Consider the following 20,000-nt stretch of genomic DNA (forward strand, 5'->3'; position numbering starts at 1 on the left):
CATGTACCCGTACGAGATGCACCAAGACTTATTGGAGAGATACCATCAAAATGCGAGACAAGAGCGTTATGAGATTTTCACCAACATGATTTCCGCGAAGATGGGTCATGGAGAATCTCTTACCGTGCACCTGCAAAAGATGCAAAGGTATGTCGACCGCCTTCGCAAGTTAAATGTTGACTTCGGTGAGGACTTGGCGATCGACATGGTGCTTCACTCTTTGCCTCCGATGTACAACCAATTTAGGATGACCTACCACATGAACAAAGAAGAGGTCACCCTAAGCAAACTCCAAGGTCTCTTGAGGGTCGCTGAGAGCAACTTCAAGGACAAGTCTGTTGCACCTACTCCCAATCCGTCCGCTGCTCCTGTCTTGGCTATTGGTCAAGGAAAGGGAAAGAAGAGGAAAGCTTCATCGAAGAACTATCACAAGGTGAAAGCCCGAGATGGTGCCTCTTCTAGTGGGACCAAAGTTGATCCCGCTAAGCCCTGCTCTAACCCGAAGGAGGCAGAGTGCCACCACTGCCACAAGATAGGACATTGGAAGAGAAGCTGGCCGGATTACCTGCAAGCAATCAAAGAGAGAAAGATCAAGCCATCTTTCGTAGGTATATACACAATCAAATCTAACGATTCTAATCATGCTATTTCTTGGGTTCTTGATACCGGTTGTGGTTATCACATTTGTTCTAATATGCAGGGACTAAGAAGAAGTAGGGATGTGGAGCAAGGAAGGATCAATCTAATCATGGGGAACAGAAGATCGTCGCTTGTCACCAAGATTGGAGTGTATTCTTTAGTGGTTAGGAATAGTTTGGTTTTAGATTTGAACAATTGTTGCTATTCGCCAGAAATGGCTAGAAACATCATTTCATTTCATGGTTTATATAGACAAGGATTTAGATTTTCTTTTAATAATGAGAATGGTTCTATTTTGGCTTATCTAAATGGTGTCTTTTACTTTGAAGCTATACCATGTAATGGAATATATGAAACCGTTATGATTGTTGATAACTTAGGAAATGATGTTTTGAATATTGATTCTTCCACTAGTATGGATAAAGCATCCTTGTGACATTGTCGTCTTGGACATGTCAACAAGAAACGCATAGCCCAACTCCAAAAGGATGGAGTGTTGGAGTCATTCGACCTTAGGGAAGATGACACATGCGAGTCTTGTTTGCTTGGAAAGATGACTAAGTCACCCTTCACGAGTACATGTTAAAGGGGCGAGGGTCTATTGGACCTAATACATACCGATGTATGTGGACCGTTTAGATCAACCACGAAGGATGGGAACCGCTTCTATGTGACTTTTACCGATGACTATAGTAGATATGGGTATATCTACTTAATCAAGCAAAAGTCAGACACCTTTGAAAAGTTCAAAGAGTTCAAGAATGAAATGGAGAATCAATTGGGCAGGAAAATCAAGATGCTTCGATCCGATCGAGGAGGAGAGTACCTAAGTCTTGAATTCCACGATTATCTAAAGGAGTGTGGAATAGTTTCACAATTGACGCCTCCTAGGACACCGCAGTTGAATGGTGTGGCAGAAAGGCGTAATCGAACCTTATTAGATATGGTTTGCTCTATGATGAGTCGTGCTTCACTACCTATCTCTTTTTGGGGGTATGCCTTAGAGACTGCCACCCATATCCTTAACCGAGTCCCTACTAAGAAGGTTGCCAAAACACCTCACGAGATGTGGACAGGGAAAGCTCCCTCGTTGGCACATATCAAGGTTTGGGGTTGCGAGGCTTTCGTAAGACGAGATACTCACGACAAGCTTGAACCTCGAAGTGAGAGATGTATTTTCATCGGCTACCCACAGACATCCTTTGGATATCTCTTCTATAGACCGAAGGACAATGTTGTCTTCGTTGCGAGGAGAGGAGTTTTCCGAGAGCGAGAACTCATGAGCCAAGGAGACAGTGGGAGGCAAATCGAACTTGAAGAGATTCAAGAGTCGATAGATGAAGGAACCTCTACTGCTGGCATTCAACCAGAGGAGGAAACTCCGGTTGAACCGATTGACGAATCCTTACCTCTTAGACGTTCCGATAGAGTTAGAGTTCATCCCCAGTTTTATGGCTTTCATATTACTACCGAAGGGGACACGTATATTAGTGATGGTACACTAGTAAACCTTGATGAACCTAATAGCTATAAGGAAGCCATGGCAGGCCTGGAGTCTGCAAAGTGGAAAGAGGCAATGGATAGCGAGATCCAATCCATGTATGATAACCAAGTTTCGAATTTGGTTGATTACGTGCCCGAACGTAAGACCGTTGGGTGCAAATGGATCTTCAAGAAGAAGACCGACGTGGATGGGAACGTACACACATATAAAGCGCGATTGGTAGCGAAGGGCTTTACTCAAACTCCCGGAGTTGACTATGATGAGACCTTCTCACCAGTTGCGAAGATTAAATCTATTAGAGTGATGCTAGCAATTGCCGCATTTCGTGATTATGAGATTTGACAAATGGATGTCAAGACCGCTTTCCTTAACGAAAAGTTGGCTGAGGATGTTTACATGGCTCAGCCAGAGGGGTTTGTGGATCCGAAGCATCCAAATAGAGTGTGTAAGCTTGAGAAGTCCATTTATGGACTTAAGCAAGCGTCTCGCAGATGGAATCTTTGCTTCGATGAGAAAGTCAAAGAGTTTGGATTTGTACGAAGCGAAGATGAATCTTGTGTATATGTCAAAGCCAGTGGGAGTATAGTAAGCTTCCTCGTTCTATATGTCGATGACATATTACTCATAGGAAACGACATCCCGACTCTGCAGGAGGTTAAGTCCTGGCTCAGGAAGTGCTTCGCTATGAAGGACCTCGGAGAGGCTTCTTACATTTTGGGAATAAGGATAGTAAGAGAAAGAAGTAAGAGACTAATTGGACTTAGTTAGAATACTTACTTAGAGAAGGTACTAAAACGTTTTAGTATGGAAAACTCAAAGAAGGGAGAACTACCGATACAAAGTAATGCCAAATTGAGTAAGACTCAAAGTCCGAGTACCGAAGCTGAGATAGCAGAAATGAGCCGAGTACCATACGCTTCCGCAGTTGGCTCAATCATGTACACTATGACTTGTACTCGCCCTGATGTAGCCTTCGCTTTGAGCATGGTTAGCAGATATCAAGGGAATCCTGGCAAAGCACATTGGATTGCGGTGAAAAACATCCTTAAGTACCTTCGGAGGACGAAGGAATGGTTCTTAGTCCTTGGAGGGAGTGATGACTTGAAGGTGCGAGGGTATAGTGACGCCAGCTTTCAGACCGACAGGGACAACTACCGTTCGCAGTCGGGCTGGGTCTTTACCCTAAATGGAGGAGCAGTGACATGGAAGAGTTCCAAGCAGGAAACCGTAGCTAATTCAACGTGCGAATCAGAGTACATTGCAGCGAGCGAAGCGTCGAAGGAGGCAATATGGCTAAAGAACTTCATCGGTGATCTTGGAGTTGTACCTGCCATAAAGGAGCCAATGGAGATTTTCTGTGATAACGAAGGAGCGGTTGCCTTGACCAAGGAACCGAGGGATCATGGTAGATCAAGACATATCGACAGAAAGTATCACTTCATTAGACATCGTGTAGAAGAGGGACAACTCGTAGTGAAGAGGATATCATCAGAAGATAACCCAGCAGATCCGCTTACGAAGGGACTGAGTAGGGTTAAGCACTTGCAACATGCTAGGAGTATTGGGCTGAAGGATGATATTAGCATAGATTAGATAGTATTAGAAACGTGTAATAGATAAATGTAATTGACATTTGATGATTAAATAAAGGAGTTTTATTTATGAGTAATGTTACTATCTTATGTTAATTGTTTAGCTATTGTTTCACTTTGCATGTTTTGACTTCCAGAATAATTGAGTTTATTAGGAATAATCGAATTGTTCAAATGGTCCACAATCGTTCATATGTTGGGAGTAGATATGAATGAAGATTGTCATGAATTGGTGTGTAGAATGTCTAAATGGTGTTAGACATAGCAAAGGATTGCTGCAACGTTCATGAGTGCTTATGAACTAGTTTTGAGCATTGGAATAAACTCGCGCTTGCTGGAATCACCTTATGGAATACGATATAAAAGGTGGTCGCAAGACAATAATATCATATAGTCTTAAAACCTAGATATATGGTTTATTATTTGTTAATTGATTGTACATTGATAATATGAAAACGCATCAGTAACTTGGTGTTATAAAACGTATTGTTGTGTATAGTTGGTTAATGAATAAGTAAATGCATATAAGTCGAAGTTTATCTGTAACTTTTATCTAAGAAGGTAAAAGCGATATCTCGGCTGCTCGATGATTTGATTTGACTTATGTGCCGGGCTCGGTCAGAACTGAATTGATGTGTTCGATTAAGTTCTATGTCAAATAAATCAGAGATCGAGAAACCTAAATGCTTGACTAACCATTCCATAGGATTGTCAGCATGATATCTAACAGAGGACTGTACGTTCCCTTATCTAAAGGACAAGATTGATTAGATCAGAGTTGACAGCGTCTTTGAGAGCTACGATTGCAAACCGAATTGTACATGTAAATATAGTTACTAGACTTATCCAAGTGGGAGACTGTTGGAATAGTGTCTAAGGCTGCAACTATATTAGACAAGTATTTGACCCGGTTGTGCAGGGTCCTTTTGGGTTGCCTTCACCATAGCAACTTGATAGGATGATTTATTAAGAGAGAGTAAATATTATTAATATATTATGAGAATAATATAATGAATAATATATTTGTTATTTGATTAATATAAGTCATAGAATTAATTAGAATTAATTTGGTGACTTAAAGAGATTAATTAAATAAAGGGGTATAAACTGTCAATTGTTTGATAGTTAAGCTTTAGACTGTAAATCCATTGGGATATGCTTTGGACGAATTCTAAGGGTTTTAGGATAGCTAAAATCGTCCATATAGATATCTAAGGAATGGATTTGGATAGCCTTAAGAGAAGATTATCCAATTAGGGTTTAGGTTGTAACCCTTAAGGAGTCTACAAGTATAAATAGACCCCATGGCATAGGGAATTCGATACCTCTCCTAAAGTAAGAGAACCCTGGCCGAATTCCTCCCCTCTCCTCTCTCCTAAATCATTCTTCTTGCTATTGGTGTTTGTAAGCCATTAGAGGAGTGACATTTGTGACTCTAAAAGCTCCAAGACCTCAAGATCAACAAGGAACTCAAAGGTATGATTCTAGATCTGTTTCAATGTTGTTATTTAACCTAATTAGTCATTAGAAGACTTGGATTCAAAGCATGTTTATTAGAAAGCCTAGATCCAAGCAATAGGGTTTTGCATGCGTACATAGGAAAGTTCTTATGGCTAAAACCCATCAGCTGGGGCATATCAGGAAGCGGGAAACACGTTCCAGTACACTTAAAATTGAACACTCAAAGATTGTCTATAGATATTGTTGCTCAATTTAGGTGGACAACAATATCCTTGGTCGTCGTCAGATGAATGGACCTTAAGATATAGTATCTAAGAAATTAGGATCAGATATAAATTTTAGGTTTTTAAGTTCACCCTGTCTTGTAACAAATAGTATGTCCTAAATCTGTCATAATTTTTCGTGTTTAAGTGGACCACAATACCGACGATCGACCCGACAAAGATGTGAATATGGAAGGTACCGACAAGTGGATAAAGGTTGTCTAAAAACTTTAATCCCAAATCATTCTTAAAGTTAGATATCATTTTTATTTTTGTTAAATTTGTCATAGTTTCTTCTAATTTAAATATTAGGTGAGAATTAAAAATTAAAAATAATGAAAATTAAAAAAAAAATTAAAAATTAAAAAAATCAGAAAAATTCAAAAATAAAAAAATCAAAAATCAAAAAATCAAAAATGAAAAATCCAAAAATAGTGTTATTTCTGTTTTATTTCTTTTTCAGAAAATATGAAAAATTAAAAAAATATTTTGTTTATATTTTAATTTATGTGCTAAGTTTACTTTTAGTTTTGTTTTGTTTTGAAAAGTGATTTCAGGTATAGATAAAACTCATGGAGTTTGTGTTAAAGATTTCTGAGCCAAAGCCTCGTTTGTGAGCATCGAAGAATTCGCATTCGAAGGAGCAAGAAATGAAGATTATTCTTTTAACATTCAATCCTTCAACCTCAGAAGCAAGGTGAAGCTGCAATTGAAGATTATGTGACGGATTGCATTGAAGTCTCCTCAATCAGTCTGCTGTTATCTTTGTACCTGTTGAAGTGATCCAGAAAATTATTTCTCTCTGAAGTTCTCTCTAAATATTCTCAAGCTGAACGTATCATCTTTCAAGAATCAGTATGTCAAGCCTCCTCACCCGACGTGCGTTCAAAGCCAAACTCTGAAGAAAAGCCCAACTGCTCAAGATGAAATCATTCATTGAAGATTCATATGTTCATCCTGATGCTGTGAAGAAACCAAAGGTTAAAGCTGAAGGCAAGCTCTCATTGAAGATTGACAAGAAGAGCCAGCTATCTTTTAGGGGGAGCTTGTTGGGTTCATTAAGAAAAGAAAGCTATAAAGCAAGGGGGATATTGTTGGGTCAAAATATGGTTTATACTTTACTTTTCTGGGCAATTATATTTTTGTGTAATATTTTATGAATTTTTGCCTGGTTTACGGCCGTAAACTCATTTACGGCCCATGTGTGTCCGGCCCATATTCAAGTATAAATAAAGGTGTTATGGTGAGGAGTAGAGATTAATGAACCCTAGACAAGGTGATTCGAAATAAATCATAAAGTATTTGCAACTGGACCTAGTTCAGTTTTTGATGTCGCCGGTTCTTCAGCACCGCCTGGTTTTTCAGTTCCACGATTTAATAGGGATGCTGCTTCTGAGAGGCTGGCCTTACACATAGCAGAAGAACAACTTCTTTCACCCAGTCCTCGAGGAAAGGGCATTTCTATAGATGAAGGGGGTGCTCAAGATGAAAATCCTTCACTTGCTGGCTTACAAAAGGAAGTATCAGTGCTCAGCCAGAAGAACATCGAACTTGATATACAAGTAGCTGAGCTTCGTGCTCAGAATATTGATCTTCGTATTCAAGTGTCCGAGCTTCAATCTGATAAAACTTATCTTAGTGGACAACTGACGAAATTTAAAAAGGATAAGAAATTGAAGAGTAAGCAGATTTCAGATCTACAAGAACATTTCAATCTGCTGACCTCTAGTTACTTTGAATTGAAAAAGAAATTGGAAGATGATCTTGGCGATAAATATAAGGCAACTGCAGAAGAACAGAGAATTGATTTACACTTGAACGTATCGCAGTTGATCCTCCTATGGCTCCTGATATTCAAGAAATAATTCGAAAAGGTCAAGAAGATAATGCTGAAAGAGGGCAATTGTTGTACAAAAGGAATGCTACTCGGAGTGCTTCTAAGGGTGGAACTATGATCACTGTAACTGATCTTGAGCTTGTTCGATTCCGAGACATGTTTGGGGATCGATCTGGTGTGGCTGCTTGGGGATTTCACAATGTTCTTCGACTTTGGATTATCATTCGTAAAAGTGGTAATTCAGAGTTGTATAAAGATATTCATGCCTTTAGTTCTTTGACGAAAGTTGATCTTGCGGGTTATCACAGGCTCCGTTTATCAATCTTCTAAATAATTCTCAAGTTTCACAATTCAAGTTCTTTTTGGATGAACAAGTCAAGAAGGGTTTTCCGACAATGCCAACTGCTGAATCAGTTATCTTGGAGCATCCAGATGTTTTCGAAGCGTCTTCCGATAAACCTCTGCAGGTAGTCATGTGGCCACCCACGAAGCAAGTGAAACAATTTCCTATTGCTCAAGGTTATCAAGACGGATTGCTCAGTTCTCTGGAGTGTTGGGTTTATGATGAGAATACTTCTGGTGCAGTTATTAAACTTAAGAATGGTTGTATCCGGTTGTATGATCGTAGAGACCTGTTGCAGTTCCGAAAGTGGGATATTCATTATCTAAGCAACTTTCAAATCAAAGTTGTTGAAGATTTTTATGAGGAGGGAGCCAAGGCGTATACAAGAATGGTTGTTGAGATTTTGAGCAAGAAGATGTGGAACAGCGCGATGGGCCAGATGGATGTTATGCTAGTGAAGAAAGGAATGGGTCCGAGCTAGTCCAAACCAAGGGGGAGATTGAAAGACCCTGAATAATTGTTTGGTCTAGGCATAGTAGTTAGTGGTAGTGGGTGTGTAGGATGATTGCTTTTGTCTTGAGTTTACGGTCCATATGTGTTTACGGCCGTAAACTCTTTACGGCTGTAAACACTTTACGGTTGTAAGTTGAGTCTATAAATAGGGCGTTGTGTTAGACTTTTAAGGTTGTTGATGCCTTCGTATTTTCCCAAGTTGTATCTGACGTTTTGTTGTTTTAAAGCGTATGCAAGCTTGGTTTCATTCAATTATTGTTTATTGATTCGTATTGTGCATCTGTTATTCGTTTTGATCATTGGTAGATCCATTTTCGGGCTTTACATTCTTTTCAATTATTTGGGGGTTCTGTTCGGTGCTAATATGTCGTTCAAACGAAATTGGTTGTCGGTTGTTGAGCGTGTCCGGAACCGACCATCGTCTTGGAAATCCATGATGTTATCCATTAGAGGTCGTCGTATGTTATCTAAATCAGTGCTTGGCAGCCTTCCGATTTACTACTTTTCCTTGTTCAAAGCTCCAAAATCCATCCTTTACACTTTTGGAAAATATCGCAGAAGGTTCCTGTAGGGACGTGGTGAAGATAAATATATATTTTGCTTTGTTTCTTAGGATGTCGTTCTTAATTCCAAGGAGAAAGGTGGGCTTGATATTGGATCCTTGTTTTCATTAAACGGGAATCTTCTTGTTAAATGGATTTGGCGGTACAAAACTCCACCAGAGTCGTTATGGAGTCATGTGATATGCAACACTCATAACCTGATCAGAAAACCTGCAATGGTTTTAGCTAAAAAATCATTTAAAAGGGTTTGGTATTACATCTATTCCTTGGTCAATGAATTGGAAAAATTGAATATCTCTTTTTCTAGTGTGTTCAAACTGCGTTTACGGGTTGGTTCTAACACCATGTTTTGGTATGACAATTAGACGAGCCATGGTGTGTTGGCCAATAAATTTCCGTTGCTTTTCAAGTTGGAAAAATGCAAAACATGTTTTGTTTTTGAGAGAATGGAGGCTAATCAACTGAACTGGGTCTGGAAAAGGTCAATTTTGGACGATTCTGAGATGGCGGAGCTGAACAGTCTAAATGGGTTACTTTCCTTAGTTGTGTTGGCGAATAGACTTGATACGTGGAAATGTAAGCTCTCAAAGGATGGAAAATTTTATGTCAATGATTTGAGATATCTCATCAACTCTAAGGTGACGAGTTTGATTTTCAATCCCACGACATGAATTCATTTGGATCCCTCAAAAGTCATATGTTTAGTCTGGAGGGCTTGTCTTCATCACATTTCTACCTCCACTGCATTGGCTAAGAGAGGGATTCACACCAGGAATCCTTCTTGTTAATGGTGCACCGTTGGAGTGGATTGGTCTGCCCCTTCGTGTGTGAGGCTCTGTCTTGGATTTGGAATTAGTGCAATATTCCTCCTCTGTCTGTTATCACGGTGGTTGAGTTGGCTCTCTTTGCGGCAAATTGGGGTCGTTTCCCAAAAAAAATGAAAGATTCTCATTGCTATCATCTATGGTTTCCTTTGGAATTGTTGGAAATCTAGGAGTAACAAAGTCTTCAGAAAAATTAGGATCTCCTCTTGGCTATGGCGGACAACATTATCACGAAGGTTTTTGGATGGCTCAAATATATGGGAACTTTTGGAATATGTAATTGGTAGGTTTGGTGTTGTAATCCGTTTCACATTTTGTAATCTCCTTCTTGTACTCTTTTTTGCATAGCCTTTTTCCTTTTTAGGCTTTGGCTTTTTAATATTATCCGCCGGTTCCAAAAATAAATATATATTTCAATCAATTTTTTATATATCTTTTTGTATAGTTTTTGGGTTTTTAAAACATTCCAAAATGTTCTCGTGATAGTAAGTACAAAAGGAGTATGGAAATTCTTTCATACTTTTAGAAACATGTTCACAAATTACATCTTTAAAAATTTCCTATTAATATTCCATCGAATTTAGAAACATAACTACAATATCATATGAGTTAAATAATTTTATGAGATCGAAAAATTTCCTAAATTGACGCAATAAATATTATAGTGATACAATAATAAATCGTTTACTAACCGTTAAATAATAATAATCTATCATTCTATTTATATCTTATAAAGAATGTCGTTCCAATGAATATGCTTCAAGATGTCATTTTCTTGAACGATATTCATTTGAAACTCTAAAATACTTTATATTATGCTACTTAAATAAATATTTAATTGAAATATTTTGCCTATTGTAACGCCGTGTTCCGAATCGTTTCTAATTTGAAGGTGGGTGATGTAATTTGGATGATCCGGGTGTTCGTTTTGTATTTTGGAGTCAAGGGGTATTTTGGTAATGTGTCGGTTCGAGTTTTATGGAAATGAGATTCGTGTTCGGGTAATTTCATGGTAGGTATGAGATGATGAAAGCGTAGAGCTTCTCGTTACATTTTCATGGATATAAGAATTGTCAGAATCGGATTTGTAATGAAGAAGTTATGGCCTTCAGAGTGTTTTAGGGTTTAAGAGGAAACTCTAGTATGCTGAGTGTACCTAGGGAGTATGCGGGGAGTATTGGTTTGTGGAGGAGAGTACGCGAGGCGTAATGTAGTGTACGTTGAGCGTAATGCAAAGGGTTAAATTGGAATCTGAGGCCTTGTACACGAGGCGTACGAAGGGATTTAAGAAACCCTAATTTTAGGTGTTGGACACTATATAAACACATCTATAGCTCATGAAACCCTTATTTCTCAGCATCCTTTGACCTTTTAGCCTCTTATTCGAAATCCTAAACCTCTCTTTTGTTTTTTGAGCTCATTGTGTCTATTTTGGTCTATTTTGGTCCATATTCAAGAAGTAGAAGCTTGGAGCAAGGTGGTGGATCAAGGAAGAGCTTGTGGATCTTGATTATTTGCTTCATTTCCAACTTGTTTGAGGTAAAAAGCTATGAACTTGTTCATTTATGTTTTAGTTCAATTATATATGAGTTTTGGTCCCTTTTTGGCCCATAAATGAGATCTAGTGTTTTAATACCACACCGGGAGCTATGAGTTTCCACTCTTGGTGTTTATACAGTTCAAGATACATAAAGTTGGCACCTTTAGGCTTTAGAATCACCCATGCATGAGATTATGTCCATTTATTGAAAGTAAAGTGCTATATCTTGAAGTTGGGTTCTTTTGGGGCATGCAAAGTCACCAAGTCAGTGACTTTATGGTTCTAGACATTTATTAGGATTCAAATTTATGGTTTGGAATTCTGGCTTTAAGCATTAAGTGCTTAAGGAGGATCTTGGCATAATGTGTGAGTACGATGGGCGTACAAGTCTGTACGCACGACGTATAAGCCAGACACCATGCACCCATAGCGTACAACTGACTACGACACGCGTACTCAGCAAGAATAAATTGTGGTGTTTGGACTTTAGCTTGGGCCATCTTTTGGTCCTAGTGGATTTGGGCCCTATTGGACCATCAGGTTTTTGACTGATACTTATTTGTAGAGGCCCACTATGGGATTTGGGCCTAATTTGGAAAATTAGGCCATATTTGGGCCTTGGGTGTTTGATTGGAATTTTGGATTTTAGATTATTGAATTGGGCCTTTGCTTTGGAGAAGTTATGAAGAGGGTAAAAAGGTCTTTTACCCTAGTTTGGACACTTAGTGTGGGTCGGATCCGATTATTGATAGACGATTAACTTGTGATTGAGCGTGGGGATTCTTACGGGCTAGCAGCTAGAGATTCTTTTTGGGTGATTCAACAGTGCAAGGTGAGTTTCATCACTATGTTTAGCGAGTAGAAGGCACCAATTCTGACCCCTAGTTTGTTATGTAGGGTGCTATATGTCTACGTGACTCTTTCATGTGTATGTGCTTGTATGCTTACTGGGTGGGGCTTGGTGGTTATTCTATGTTTTAGCATATGGTTTTGGATATATGACTTTTATGTGTGTTGGGCCTGATGATTGTACGATATGCTATTACCTTTGTGATTTTTGCATGTGTTTGATTGTTTATATGATTATATGTTTATATGTTTAGTGGGCGGGGCCCGTTATACTCGTTGGGCGGGGCACGTTATGCGAGTTAGGGAGGGGCCTGTTATACTCATTGGGCGGGGCCCATTATGTGAGTTAGGGTGGGGCCCGTTATACTCAAAGGGCGGGGCCCGTTATGCGAGTTAGGGTGGGGCCCGTTATACTTATTGGTCGGGGCCCATTATGTGTATGATATGTATGGTATGTGGTATTTTGGGGAACTCACTAAGCTTTGTGCTTACGGTCTTCAGTTTATGTTTCAGCTACTTCAGGTTTTAAATGAAAGATCTCGCGATTATTAAAGGGCACACACCACTTAGTTCCGCCTTCTGTGTTTTACTATGATTCGAGATGATGTTTGATACACTTCTTATGATGAGTTTGTATTGATTTTGTGTTTGGAATACTTGTTTTATCAAATTAAGAATGAACTTTTTGGGTTGTATTTTCGGGTCATTACAAGTTGGTATTAGAGCCTTAGTTTGAGGGATTCGGGCGTACTCTCGAGTGTGTCTGAACTCAAACTAAGGATTTGGTAAAGTTTTCAAAAAGAAAAAGTAATTTTAAGAAAAAAGTTTTCTAAGAAAGGAAAGGGTGTGGTGTGTGCAATCATCTGAGATCAAGTAAGTTTTTCCCAAATTACCCATACATGTTATCTGATATGATTTGATTTATGAATCTGTGAATCGCATACTAGTTAGGGCTAAGGAACTTCTCAGTTTTGCATGATAGAATGCTAGGAGATATACCTTCTATGCTTATTGTTTGATCTTGTAGAATTGCATGCTAATTCTAATTAGCAAGTGATAGGTTGTCCTGATATGTGATGCCTTATAGCCTAGGGAGTATGGAATGCTAGATTTGGTATAATATTATGCATAAGGCAATCGGTAATGAGGGAGTGGAAGCTCCTAGCATGAGTTATAGTAAATGAGATTAGATGTCCTTTGATTATTCTATGGATTGAAGTACTACTGCACGAACGCTGCTTGCTTTGTGCTTTTGGATCTCTTAAGTGATGCGAGTTAGCTACTAAGTGAATATGTTAAGTCACATGTGGCTAAGGTTGGATAATCTCAGAGTGATGGATTTGACCCTATTACGCAGTTCTCATTTGAGTCTAACCATTGTAGGGATGTGTATTTTACTCGAAGGATTATCTGAGCTTTGTTACATGTGTTTGTATTCATGAGGTAGGTAATTGAAATTAAGGGGAGTTCTTCAACAGCTGATGGCAGGGTGATCGAGGTCAGAACCCTAGGAAAGCCTAGGAAATGCTTCGGTGGTATAGTCGTGCTGTTTAGCAGTCATGTGGGTATCGGTTTGAGAAGGTGACTTAGAGGATTTGGGATTATTCTTGAGGAAAGTATGGATAGGTGTGGAAGGTAGTATTGGGCCCATACAACTAAAATCATAGGATCCATACTCGAATCAATGAGAGTCCTAGAGAATCTAGGAAGCCTCTGGGATGAGTTCATGGATATGTTCGGATTATGTATATGATTGATTTTCATATTGGTGATAAGCACGCATGGGGAAGTTTTAGGGCTTGGATCAGGCTTTGGTAGTGAGCCAATTAATAGAAGGGCTGTTAGGGTTTTGAGTTCACATTGGATTGAGGGGATGGATGATGTCTTTCACACTGGTCCTTATCCCATAGGAAACAAGGTTCGATTTGTTATAGATCTCTTGCATCATGAGGCAAGAATTTGTTGGAGATTGATTGGACAATCAGTTGCGCTTTTCGAGTTGGAGTGTATGTCTTGGGAAGAGTCTGTGACCCGGTTTAGAGCGGACGATGCACTAGCTACCGTATTCCAGCCATTGTAAGGGAGTTAGTGAGCGTGTCGGCGTCCAAGACCCTGAATAATGTGGTTGCTGGAACACGTGAGCGGGATATCGATTTGGAACACCTCACGAAGAGGAGGGCAAAGCAGATTCAGACCATAGTGGGCCCGACAAAGAGGCCCATGATTTAGGATTCACTTTTGGGAGGCCAGCAGGGCCGGGGTCAGTGTATAACATGCGGGAAACTACATGATGGGGTTTTCCATTATAGGGGCATGGGCTGCTTCATGTGTGGCAGGGTTGGTCACGTCATTCGGGATTGTCCTTAGGGGTAAGCCCGTTATGTTTTCCTTGCAATCAAGTGAGGCAGAAGATGGCCGACTGTCCGATGTGGAAGGGTGGAGCTGATATGTGCATATTTAGTCATATAATTCATACAATATCTTAATACTTTTTGCTGTTTTTGTCTTAATTTTTAAACAAAAGGTGCTTAATTAGTTTAAAATTTCATTTTCAGCCTTAAAGACATGCTTGGATGAAATAGGAAGCGCATTGAGCAATTGGAAGCTTGGAATGTGGAGATTGAAGAAAGAATACAAGAATAAAGAAAAAAAAACTTGTCGAGTTTGTCTCAACTCGACGAGTTCCCAAGAATTTTCCTGACGAATTCGTGACTTGCTAGACATGTGTGTTTGAAGAAAAACTCGTTGATTTGGTTCATAAAAGCCGACGAGTTGGAGTTGATTTTTAAAATCTATTTATAGACGTTTCTCATTCGAACCCTAACTTTTTCTAGAGGCTTTTGGCGACTTTTGGAGACCAGAGACATTACCAAGAGGCTTTGGGAACCAGAATTCAACTAGAAGGCCATTTTAAAGAGATCAAAGGCAAATAAACATTACTTTTCTCTTAATCTTTTGTATGAATCATGTTTGAGCCATTAGATTTCGATTTTAATGATTTATTTGTTGCAGTTATGAGCTAAAAACTGCATACTTCTGTTTAAACTAGATGATCTTATGAATATGGTTTGATTGACTCGCTTGGATTTTATAGATTTGGTTATTTGTCTTGTTAAGCTTGTTAAAAGATCCTTGCATGTTAATGATAATTATTTTCTGTTAATAACTAAGTAAATGAGTTGCATGGACATCTTCTTGATTGCTTGAATCTTATAGTGTTGTGAAAACAAGATTGTATGCCTAGTATTAGTGAACATGAACCTAGGGTTAACTAGAAAATAAGTAAGTTAATGTGTGAGCATATGTGATGACCAACCTCATATGAGTTAATTAAACCAACCAATTTAATTAACTAATGTTACAAGTCTAACTTGATTCGAACTGAACACTTGGAAACCTGTTAGTTTAATCAACTGGACATTGTTTGAATTAACTTGTTTGCTAAAGGATTAGTAATAGTGAACATGAACCTAATCACATTAGAAATTGGTAATTAATGACATATTAATCCATTGCACTTGCCACGAAATCAACCATAGGAATAAGTAAATCAAATCTGAACGGATGTCTCTTTAGTTTAATTGAATCTAGTTATCTTTTGTTCCTCTTTTAGTTATTAATTGCCTTTTTTGTTAAAGTGTTTAGGAAGTTACTCAAGTTTCTAGTCTTGTAAAACTAGAGAAAAACCCCATTGTAATTAATTGCTTTATTTAGATAATATTAGTATTAATTTTAATTGTTTACCATTCCCTGTGTTTGATACCCTACTTGCATAAACTAAACTGCTATCAGTATGTTCATTGCCTACATGTGTTTGTTTTTATTTGAGTTTGTTAGGATTAAAACTAGTATACTTTACACACATCAAGATTTTGGCGTCGTTGCCGATGGATAGTTCTAAATAGTTAATTTTATTTGCTAGTGTTATCGATCATTTGTGTGAGATTTATCTTGCAGAAAGTTACTAGTTTTTAGTTTTAATTTTCAGTTTTTATTTTTCTAATTTTTGTGTTGAACTCGCCAAGTACACTTCTGAATTCCACGAATTGATCGTGTTTTTAGTTTCGTTTTTTTCTTCGTTTTTGTTCGTTATACGCATGATTTTCTGTTTTGTTTCTGGAAGTTTATGACCAGGAGTTCCAGCTCTACAGTAGTGCCACCCGTGGAAGATCCAGAATCCATTATTCACAAAAAGAAGGACAAGGCAATCGGAGAATCAAGCGGTTTTGACATGAAGATAGAAGATCTCAAGCCATAAACACCCGAATTTGAAGAAGAAAGTGAGTCCAAACCAAAAGAAGAGATGGCTAACATTGCAGACATACCCATGGGCAAATAAAAAAGAAGGATGTGTGACGATACCGGACCAGGACTCTTGCAACCCGCGATTCCAGCAACTACGAACTTTGAGCTGAAAGGTCACATACTCGCCCAACGAAAGGACATACCATTCTACGGGAAGGATCATGAAGATGCACACAAGCATATCGATGAGGTCAACGACATAGCCAATTACTTCAACATTCCCAATATGCCTCGCGAAACTATTCTACTTCGGATGCTAACAGTTACGTTCAAGGGAGCCACACAAAATTGGCTAAAATCGCTACCTCCAGGATCCATCACAACATGGGCTAAGATGCGCGAAGAGTTCATTGATCACTTCAGCCCTCCCTCAAAATTTTCCAAGATGAAGAAGGCGATTACCAATTTTGAACAAATGGGAGGAGAGTCACTCTATGAAGGATGGGAGAGGTACGAGAGTTTATTGAGAAACTGTCCTCAAAATGACCTAAACATTCAGCAAGAAGTTGCAATTTTCTATGTTGGAGTGAATGTAACAACTAGGCAACTACTTGACTTGCAAGGACCACTCATGAAGAATGCACCCACAGTTATAAAAGAGTTGATAGAAGAATTCTCTAAGCATTCTAGAGAATATCATAACCCAAGGAACGACTCAACTAGAGAAGTGGTGAATTCAGTTTCTGATCACATGGCGGTGATGTTGGCTAAGTTAGAGAGCATGGATCGAAGAATGAAAAAGATGGACCAATCCATCCATGCCATTCGAGTGGGATGTGACAATTATAATGGGCCTCACCTTAACAAAGATTATGATTTGGACTAAAACAAAAACCAGAAAGTACAAGTGTGTTAATCAAGAGGGTATAGGTTTGACGACGACTGGAGGAAAGCAAAAAGGGAATGGCTACCATAAAATGAGTATAAAAGGCTAAGGATAAAAAATATAGGCAAAAGGCAAGGGGTTTTTACCAAAAAGAAGATATGGCTCAAGAGAAGAAAATGGACTTTGAAGACATGCTCACACGATTTGCATCCGCATCCGAGAAAAGACACAACGAAACCGATGCGTGGATACAAGAGCAACAAGCAATGATGAAGGAGAAACAAGCATTAATGAGATATCAGCAAGCCTCGATACTCAACATCGAGATGCAACTAGAGCAACTTGCAAGGCAAATCAATGAGCGGTCACCGAGTGGACTTCCAAGCAACACCGAGCAAAACCCATGAGTAGCGCTTGTAAATGCAATAACTACAAGGTTTGAGAAGATTTTCACCGTTATGACACCAATACAGAATGAAGACCTACAAGTGGTGTGGGAAAAAAGAAAAGAAATTACAGAATCACAAACTGATAACAAAACTCGGCGAGTTATAGAAAAGAACTCGACGAGTTTTCTGCCTGGAGAAAAAAATTAAACTCCAATAAAACCGTACCAGCCTCCATTTCCATTCCCTGGTCGGGCCATATAAGATAGACAAAAAGAAGAGTATAAGAAGTTTTTAGAGCACATCGAGGCCCTTCAAATCAACATGCCATTCATCGAGGCCATAACACAAATGCCCAAGTACAAAAGTTTCTCACCAACAGAAGGAAGATGAATGAAGTATTAGAAGTCGTTCTAAATGAAAACTGTTTAGCTGTTATGATGAACAAACCATCAAAGAATATGGGTGACCGGGGAGTTTGACGTTGCCATGTCAATTCGGGAATTTGGATACATGTTACACATTAGTAGATTCGGGGGGGGGGGGGGGGGGGGGCTAGTGTAAACATTATGCCATATTCATTCTTCAAGAAGTTAAACCTTCTAGAACCAAAGCCCATCCATATGGCAATTCGTCTAGCTAACAAGACGGTAACATATCCAAGGGGGGTCTGTGAGGGTCATTTGGTAAAGGTGGATAACTTGGTATTTCCTGCTGATTTCATAGTATTAGATATGGAGGAGGATCATGAAGTTCCAATTATTCTTAGGAGACCATTTCTAAACATCGGTTGTGCTTTAGTAGATGTGCGAGAATCCAAACTCACTCTTTGAGTGGGAGATGATTCGGTCACTTTTGGAGTCAATCAAGTGGCAAAGCATTCAAAATCTAGTGATGATGCGATTTCCTCGGTGGATACAATTGATCAATTCTTAGAAAAGGAACCAGCACTTTGGAAAGTAAACAATTCAAAAGAATTTATATTTTATTCCGAGGAGGATTTTGATGCCCAAAGAGATTTGCAAGAATTGGAAAAACTACTTCAGGGAAGTGTAAGAGAAGATTATACAAGAAGCTTTGAAGCAAACTTGGCATGTTCAAACCAAAAATCGCAATATGGTGAAGCGAATAAAGACAACAAGAAGGAGAGTTTGAAGAAACAAGAGGATACCATGGCTAGGAATGACAAGTAGAATAATAAATCTTCCATTGGCTTGCACACGACTGATCGGAAAGTTGAAGAAATTAAGCCAACAAAAGTAAAGAGAACCAAGCCTCGTGCCTTAGTGTCTACCACCTTTGAAGTTTTCACTTTTAAACCACCCGATTCCCAAGTATATGAAGAAAGTGACACAAAATCTGTGATCTCAAGTGATGATGAAGGGATGAGTGAAAATGCGATGGAGATAGACAAGATGGAAGTGGAAAACGCGAGACAACAAAAAGAAGAAGAGAAAACTAAGTTTGTTAAGAGGGGTAAAGGAACAATGAGTAAGTATGAAGAAAATGCCACTCAAAAGAAAAAGGAAGACTTGAAAAAGGCATACATAAGGAAAGCACAAGCTTATAAAAGAATATGGAAAGTGAAAAAGGTGAAGAAGGAATTTCCGTTGGAGGAAGCCGCTACAACGTAGAGCGGGAAGGAGTCCAGCTCAAGACTCCTAAAAAAGAAGTGCTTGCGGGAGGCAACTTGCTATTTGAGTTTGCTTTCTTTTCCTTTTCTTTTCATTTCATTTTTTTAGTCTTTTATTTCCTTTATTTTTAGTATTTTGTTAGGATTTTCACTCTTAGTCTTCTCATAATTTTAAATGTTGCTTGAGGACAAGCAAAGTTTGAGTGTGGGGTGTGGTGAAATATTTTGTGAGAAAAACTTAATTTTTTTTTCATCAGAGCCTTAAACACGACGAGTTCATTTTAATTATCGCGAAATTTCTTCATAACCAACTCTACTCAATGAGTATGGGACCCCCAACTCGACGGGTAGACTTTTATTACCGAAAAAAGGGGATTTTTAAACTTGGTTAAATAGGGTTTTTACCCTAAAAGGGAAAACTTTACCAGTTTCACCCAAGCCGCACCCAGCACTCGCCGAGTTCTTCCTTTCAAGAGCAAAAATCTTCAACTTCTCTTGGTTCTGCTCCAAAAATTCTCAAGAAAGGTAAAGGTTTTCGTACTCAATCCTATTAAAGTTTCGATTTTTATAAGTTTGGTCTTTGATTTTAGTAGAAAAGCCAATTTTTGACTTTAGCATGAACTCTAGGGTTTCAATTATGAGCAAATTAGAGTGTTTAATCTGGTTTTTCTTATGACTTAATACATTATATAATACCCCAAGTAAACCCCTGAAATGAATTTGAGTTAATATGGTCGAAACTATTCAAATCATAAAAGAATTTTCGAAATCTTCATCGGACTCGCCGAGTTGGTCATACAACTCGACGAGTTGATTTTCCAGAATGCCCAGTTGCGACTGAAAATTTATTTTTGACATCTTTTGTGGTTTGTTTGTCTTATATGATGTTTTTTTTGCAGAATAATCAGAAGAGGAGGTAAAA

General features: G+C 38.7%; 1 non-coding gene across 1 annotated transcript; it reads right to left on the bottom strand.

Moving 5' to 3' along the window:
• Positions 1–16,615: 16,615 nt before the first annotated feature.
• On the bottom strand, positions 16,616–16,722 carry LOC111912036 (small nucleolar RNA R71). The gene has a single exon (XR_002857047.1). It is a non-coding gene; the product is annotated as a small nucleolar RNA R71 (small nucleolar RNA).
• Between the last annotated feature and the right edge of the window lie 3,278 nt (positions 16,723–20,000).

Source organism: Lactuca sativa, chromosome 7 (assembly GCF_002870075.4).
Source record: "Lactuca sativa cultivar Salinas chromosome 7, Lsat_Salinas_v11, whole genome shotgun sequence".
Taxonomy (NCBI): Eukaryota; Viridiplantae; Streptophyta; class Magnoliopsida; order Asterales; family Asteraceae; genus Lactuca; species Lactuca sativa.